The sequence below is a fragment of the Stegostoma tigrinum genome, chromosome 22 (genome assembly GCF_030684315.1).
Source record: "Stegostoma tigrinum isolate sSteTig4 chromosome 22, sSteTig4.hap1, whole genome shotgun sequence".
Classification (NCBI taxonomy): Eukaryota; Metazoa; Chordata; class Chondrichthyes; order Orectolobiformes; family Stegostomatidae; genus Stegostoma; species Stegostoma tigrinum.
In genome coordinates, this window is record NC_081375.1 from 7,218,759 (window position 1) to 7,226,308 (window position 7,550).

Below are 7,550 nucleotides of genomic sequence, written 5' to 3' on the forward strand. Positions count from 1 at the left end.
AATCTCCTTATGGAATTTTACATGACAGCCTGTACATGGCTTAATACTGCATTTCAACTGTGCCAATCTGTCTGAGTTCCCACAGTATTTTTGAACAGCTTATAGAAGCTTTATTCCAGGCATGTCATTATGAAAAGGATTTTCATTTATATAGGATTTTATTGCAGCTGTCAGAAACAGCTCAAATGCCTCATGCAATGAACTATATGAAGCACATTCGCTGTTGTTATGGAGACAGCTACAACATCCTTTTCAAACCACAAATGACTCTCAAATAGCACTATCTAGTGATTTGTGCTGGAAAATGTCTGTTTGGATTTTAGAAGAAGGTTTCACTTGTCTGTGAAACCTGAAATAACTCCACAGAGGCCAATATCCCATTACCAAGTCATCATTTATTCATGCATGCATGGAGAATCCTTGACACTGATCCAGCTCTCTCAGAGCTAGCTTTCAGAATGAACATAATCTCTGACACTCATATTTATATCTGTCAGTCACGAGCCCCTGATTGGACCAGATTAACAGTCCCAATCAGGGAACTCATATTCTACGAGATCCACCTGGCTGACCTCGTTCCAATCACGACAGTAAGATTCAACCCTTTAATTGTTATGCATTAGTTAGCTTCACTTGTGTTTCCAAGTTGCAAACGCCTCCTTGAACATTCTCCCTTTTAACAGCAATGTCAATGTTTTTCATTTTAGGTCCATGCTTCAAGAATAAAAAGATGTTATCACTTACAATACTAAGATATTGCTTCTATTATTCATTCATGGGATTTGGCTGCTGCAGAGTGAGAGCTAGGGAACAGAGGTTGGAGCAGGGACTGAAACCAAATGCTTCCATCTTTGCAGAATACGTTTGGTGGAAATTTCTGCTTATTCAGTAGCACTTATCAATTAAGCAACAATTTAGTAACAGTGGAGGGCAATCCTGAAGAGACAGGTTCGAGCACAATTGCCACACATGAAACTATCATTGTGACTTGTTTTATCCTTGGCACCTGTGCAGCCACTGGACATCATGATAGAATGTGCCTGTCCACAGGGGATGTTTCTTTTTCCTTCTTTTGCCAGTTGGTGACTTTCAGGTGTTTTAGTTGGTACTTAAGGCCTTGATATCATGTTTGCAAGCATTCTTGAGGTGGACTGCTGGGTGCCCTATTGACCATCTGGCTTTAGCTATGCAATCATCTTCCATCCTATGGACATGCCTGATCCAAGAAGCGGCCTCTATTTGATTAATGTCAACAAACTTGGGAGTTCTGTCTTTGAAAGGACTGCTGCATTCGTAGTTTTGTTCTCATGGCATATACCCAAAAAGAACCATTATCACAAAAAGCTTTTTATTCTTGAACTCATAAATCACAATGTTTCACAACCATACAGCCAGGTGTTAAGAGCACAGGTCCAATAAACTATCAGTTTGGTCCTGTGGGTTAGTTTGGTTTTATCAAATGTGTGATTTAAAAGTTGACTAAAGGTAATAGCTGTTTTCCCTATTTGTGTGCAATATTTCATCACTCTGAAGCATTCCTGAGCTAAAGAGAAATAATAGTTAAATATGAGCTTTTCAATTCCTCTATGAATTGCCAATATGACTTATATCCCAGCCAACTCTTGATAACTGAACAAATTGATGGATCTCCAAGTTGACAAGTCCCTGGTCCTGGTGGACTTCATCCTAGGGTCTTAAAGGAGATGCTAATGAGCTATTAGATTTATTAGTGCTAATTTTCAAAATTGTTAGATTCTAGAAGGTTCTATCATATTGGAAAATAGCAAACACAATCCTGCCAATCAAGTATGGAAGTGGGCAAAAAACAGGAAGCGATAGGTCATTTAGCTTGGCATCTGTCATGGGAATGGTATTAGAATCCATTATTAAGGAGGTTGTAGTTGATCACTTATAAAAGCTTAAGACAAAGGGTCAGCGCAATTTTCTGAAATGCATTTTTTGGAGTTTTTTAGAGCAATAACAAGTAATATAGATAATGCGAAATCTGTGGGTTTAGTGTACTTCAGTTTTTAGATGGCATTTATAAAAGTTTCACATCAATATTCTTGATCAAAGTAGGGGCTCATGGTGTAAGGGTTAAAATGCCAGTATAGATAGAAGATTGGCCGGTTGGCAGAAAACAGATTGCACAAATGGAGATAGTAGGAACTGCCGATGCTGGAGAATCTGAGATAACACGGGTGGAGCTGGATGAACACAGGAGGCCAAGCAGCATCAGAGCAGCAGGAAAGCTGACATTTCGGGTGGAGACCCTTCTTCAGAAATGAGGGAGGAGAGGGGGGGTTCTGAAATAAATAGGGAGAGGGGGGAGGCGGATCGAACATGGATAAAGGAGAAGATAGGTGGAGAGGAGACAGTAAGGTCAAAGAAGCAGGGTTGGAGCCAGTAAAGATAAATGTAGGTGGGGAGTTAGGGAGGGGATAGGTCGGTCCAGGGAGGATGGACAGGTCAAAGAGGTGGGATGAGGTTAATGGGTAGGAGATGGGGGTGGGGCTTGAGGTGGGAGAAATGGTTATGGAAGCGGGGATGAGCTGGGCTGGTTTTGGGATGCGGTTGGGAGAGGGGAGATTTTGAAGCTTGTGAAGTCCACATTGAGATCCTTGGGCTGCAGGGCTCCCAAGCAGAATATGAGATGCTGTTCCTGCATCTTTCGGCTAGCATTGTTGTGGCACTGCAGGAGACCCAGGATGAACATGTCGTCCAAGGAGTGGGGGGGGGGAGATGAAATGGTTCGTGAGTGGGACGTGTACAAATGGATTTTTTTTGATTGGTAGAATGTGATGGTGGAGTTCCTTGAGATCTTCATCGAATCCCTACAGTATGGAAACGGGCTCTTCGGCCCACACTGACCCACAAAGCATCCTACCCAGACCCATCCTCCTACTGTACATATCCCTGAACACTACGGGTGATTCAGCATGGCCAATCCCCTAGCCTGTATGTTTTTACTGTGGGAGGAAACTGGAGCACCTGGAGCACACCCATGTTTTTTGCAATTTACGTTGATGACTTAGAAGAGCGAGTTAAGACAATCTGGAGATGACACAAAGATCGGTAGGAAAGTATGTTGTGAAGAGGATGTAACAAGGATGCAGGAAACATTTAGGGTACAAAGAGTGTCAGTACAATAAGAACACAGCATACTTTAGTCGAGGAACCAAGGCAGAGGAAGTTCAGCCATGTTGAGTTTCAGGGCAGTTAGGTGAAGCTGAATGGCTTTTACTTTAATGTTAAGGATATTATAGGTTAAGGGTGTGGATTGACATGTGAAATTGCAATGTTGTTGCGGTCAGAGAGATGGTTGAGAGAGGGGCAGGACTGACAATTCAGGGTTTTCTGGGATATAGGATCTTCAGGCAGGACAGGGGAAGGTGTAAGACAGGAGATGGTGCTGCAATATTAATTAAGGAATCAGTTACCACAGTAAAGAGGGATGATATCTTGGAAGAATCTTTAAATGAAGCTTTGTGGGTAGAGTTTAGGAATAAAAAGGTGGCAGTCAGACAACTGGGAGTGTATTATACAATCTCAAACTGTCAGTGCAAAAGAGGAATAGTATATTGAAAATTCACTGAGATGTGTAAAAGCAATAATAGGGTAGTTATATTAGGGATTTCAACTTCTTCGACATTAATTGGGGTCATTGTGTAAAGGATTTAGAGGAAACAGATTTCTTGAAGAGTATTCAGTACAGCTTTTTACATCAACATGTAGAAAATCGAATAAGGGACAGTGCTGTGCTATACCTAATTCTGGGGAACAAAGCTGGACAGATGTTTGAGGTGGCTGTGAGAGAACATTTTAGTGATAGCAACCACAAGACTGTACATTTTGTTTGTGTGAAAAGGAAGAAGATGGCCTACAACAAAAAGGGGTTTAGATTGGTGAAGGCTAATGTTCTTAATCTAAGGTAGGATCAGGCCAAAGTAGACTGGCTAAATCTACAGCTGAACACTTGTGTGGGCAGGGGCGTTTAAAATGGAACTGGCAAAAGTACAGGCCAAAAATGATCTGTTGATGGAGAAATATAGGAGCAACAAGCGCAGAGAACCCTGGGTGCCTAGGTGATCTTACAGTAATTAGGAGAGCAAAAGGATGATATGAAAAACACTGATGGGTGAGATTAGGGAGAATCCCAAGATATTCTATTAATATTTCAAGGGTAAAAGCGTAACCAGGGAGAGAGAGTAGGGAGAGGTGAGGTTTAATCAGGGATAGTTAGCATGGCTTTGTCAGAGGGAAGTCATGCTGAACAAATTTGATTGAATTTTTAGAGGAGGTAAGTGAATGATGGTCAGACACTTGTAGTTTATATGAATTTCAGCGGATCCTTTGATAAGGTTCCACATAGGAAACTGATAAAGAAAATAAAGGCAATTGGGATCCATGATAACTTAGCAAGTTGGATCAAAAGTGGGTTTAGTGGTAGGAGACAGAGAGAGCAGTTGTAGAAGGCTGTTTGTGTGACTGGAGGCTGGTGTCCAGTGTGTACCACAGGGATCAGTGCCAGGTTCCCTATTGTTTTATGATGTATATGAAACAATAGAGATGAGAATGTAGGGAGTAATGTTAAGTAATTTTGCAGATGATACAAAGATTGGCTGGGAGGATTGACAGTAGGGAAGAGGGTGTTAGGTTATAGGAGGATATAAACTCTGATTTCTCTCCGCACATGCTGCCAGACCTGCTGAACTTTACCAGCAATTTTTGTTTTTATTTGAGGTCATGTTGGAATTGTACAGAACTTTTGGTTAGGCTACAGCTAGAGTATTGTGTGCAGTTCTGCTCAGCGCACTTTAGGAAGGATATGGTTGAACTGGAGGCAGTGTAGAGGATGTTGCTTGGGATTGAGTAGATTCTCTATGAAGATAGGCTGGATAAACTCAGGGTGTTTACTTTAGAGCAGCGAAGGCTGAGAAGTGTGTCATTGAAGTGCATAAGATTATGAGGGGCATGGATAGAGTGGATACAAAGTGTTATTCACCTTAGTCGAAAGGTCAATAACTAGGGGTCATAATTTTAAGTTGAAAGGCAGCACGTTTGGAGGGAATTTGAAGAAAATCCATTTTCCCGGCAGGTTGCAGGAATTGGAATGCATTGCCTGGGAGGGTAGTTGGGGCAGGAAACCTCACAACCTTCAAAAAGTACTTGGATGAGCACTTGTAAAGTCATAACATTCCAGTCTATGAACCTAGTGCTGGAGAGTGTAGAATCAGAGATTTCGACAAGTATATGAATAGGAAAGGTTTGAAAGTATATAGGCCAGGAGCAGGCAGGTGAGTCTAGTTTAGCTTGAAATCATGTTCAGCATGGACTGGTTGGATCAAAGGGTCTGTTTCCATGCTGTTTGACTCTATGAATCCAGAGTATTTTTTATTCATGCAGCCTCAAAGGGCAAATGGGTCTCTTCTGTACTGTATGGTTCTGTCATTCCATGGATAGGTTAACTGAGTGGACAAAATTCTGGCAGATGAAGTATAATGTGAGAAATGAGAATTTGTTCACTTGTTAAGAAGCACCATATTCCTTCAATGAACAACTTCAGAATACTGAGGTGTAAAGAGATCTTGGTGTTTTAGTAATTGAGTCACATCAAGTAAGTAGCAGATATAGCAAGTAATTATGAATGCAAGATAATAAAATGTGAGGCTGGATGAACACAGCAGGCCAAGCAGCATCTCAGGAGCACAAAAGCTGACGTTTCGGGCCTAGACCCTTCATCAGAGAGGGGGATGGGGGGAGGGAACTGGAATAAATAGGGAGAGAGGGGGAGGCGGACCGAAGATGGAGAGTAAAGAAGATAGGTGGAGAGAGTGTAGGTGGGGAGGTAGGGAGGGGATAGGTCAGTCCAGGGAAGACGGACAGGTCAAGGAGGTGGGATGAGGTTAGTAGGTAGCGGGGGGTGCGGCTTGGGGTGGGAGGAAGGGATGGGTGAGAGGAAGAACCGGTTAGGGAGGCAGAGACAGGTTGGACTGGTTTTGGGATGCAGTGGGTGGGGGGGAAGAGCTGGGCTGGTTGTGTGGTGCAGTGGGGGGAGGGGACGAACTGGGCTGGTTGAGGGATGCAGTAGGGGAAGGGGAGATTATGAATGCAAACGGGATGCAAACTTAATTCACCAAAGCTCTTTAAAGCACCTTCCAAACCCATCACCACCCCCATCTAGAAGGATAAGGCCAGCAGATACATGAGAATACTACCACTTGCAAATTTTCTTCCAACTTTCACTCACCATCCTGACTTGGAAATATATCACCGTTGCATCAGTGTCACTGGATCAAGATCCCAGAACTTCCTCCCTAATGGCATCCACCTGCACCAAATGGATTGTAGAGAATGCAGCTCACCACCACCTTCTCAATGGCAGTTAGGGACAGAGCAATAGCTCCTGGCCCAGCCAGCAATGCACATATCCTGTTAGTGAAATAAAAAATCCTGAAGGGAAGTCATGGCAGTGGAACTCGCATCCGTGATATGTTCCTCCTGCATTATGTAGAAGGCATAGACACTTCCTCTACCCCTGTTGACCATATTTGCAGAATGGGAGGAAGAATGGCATGGCTGTGGCAATGGGAAAATTCAACATTAAGGAAAATGTACAGGCATTTCTGCAGCTGCAAAATATACTGCAGGATGGTATGTTTCCTTCCTGGTGCCAGGGTCAAAGACATTTTGGAGAGGCTGTAGAGCATTCTGAAGAGGAAGGTATACATCTAGTAGTCATGGTACACTTTAATATCAACAATACAGTGTTAAAAAAAAGATGAGGTCCTACAAGCTGAGTATAGGGAGTTTTGATGCAAATTAAAAAGTAGGACCTTAAAGGTAGTAATCTCAGGATTTCTGGTTAATAAAATGTGAGGCTGGATGAACACAGCAGGCCCAGCAGCATCTCAGGAGCACAAAAGCTGACGTTTCGGGCCTAGACCCTTCATCAGGATTACTATCAGTGCCACATGCTGGTGAGCATAGAAATAACAAGATATATCAGATGAAGACGTGTCTCAAGGAGATAGCAAAAACTGCAGATGCTGGAGTCAGAGATAACACAGTGTGAAGCTGGAGGAACACAGCAGGCCAGGCAGCAACAGAGGAGCAGGAAAGTTGGTGTTTTGGGTTTGGACCCTTCTTGAGATTTTGAGTCTCAAAATCAATTCAGACTCCTGGGACTTTGGGACCAGTGCTAGGAAAGATTGGGCCAGTACAAAACAGGGCAAGTTGCATCCGGGCAGGATTGAGACTAATGTCCTCTGTGGTTGTTTGCTAGTGTTGTTGGGGAGAGTTTATACTAGAAATGCAGGGGAAGGGGACCTGAACCTGAGCAAGGAGACAGAGGAGGGGAAAACAAGAATGAAAACAAAGGACAGAAAAATAAGCAACTGGAGGCCAAAGCAAACAGAGTGAAAAACAAATGGCACCGTAGTGCAAATTAAAGCTAAGACAATTAACAAGATTAAAAAGAGAAAGCTAAAGGCTTTATGTGTTAATGCATGGAGCATTTACAATAAGGTAGATAAATTAACTGTGACTAT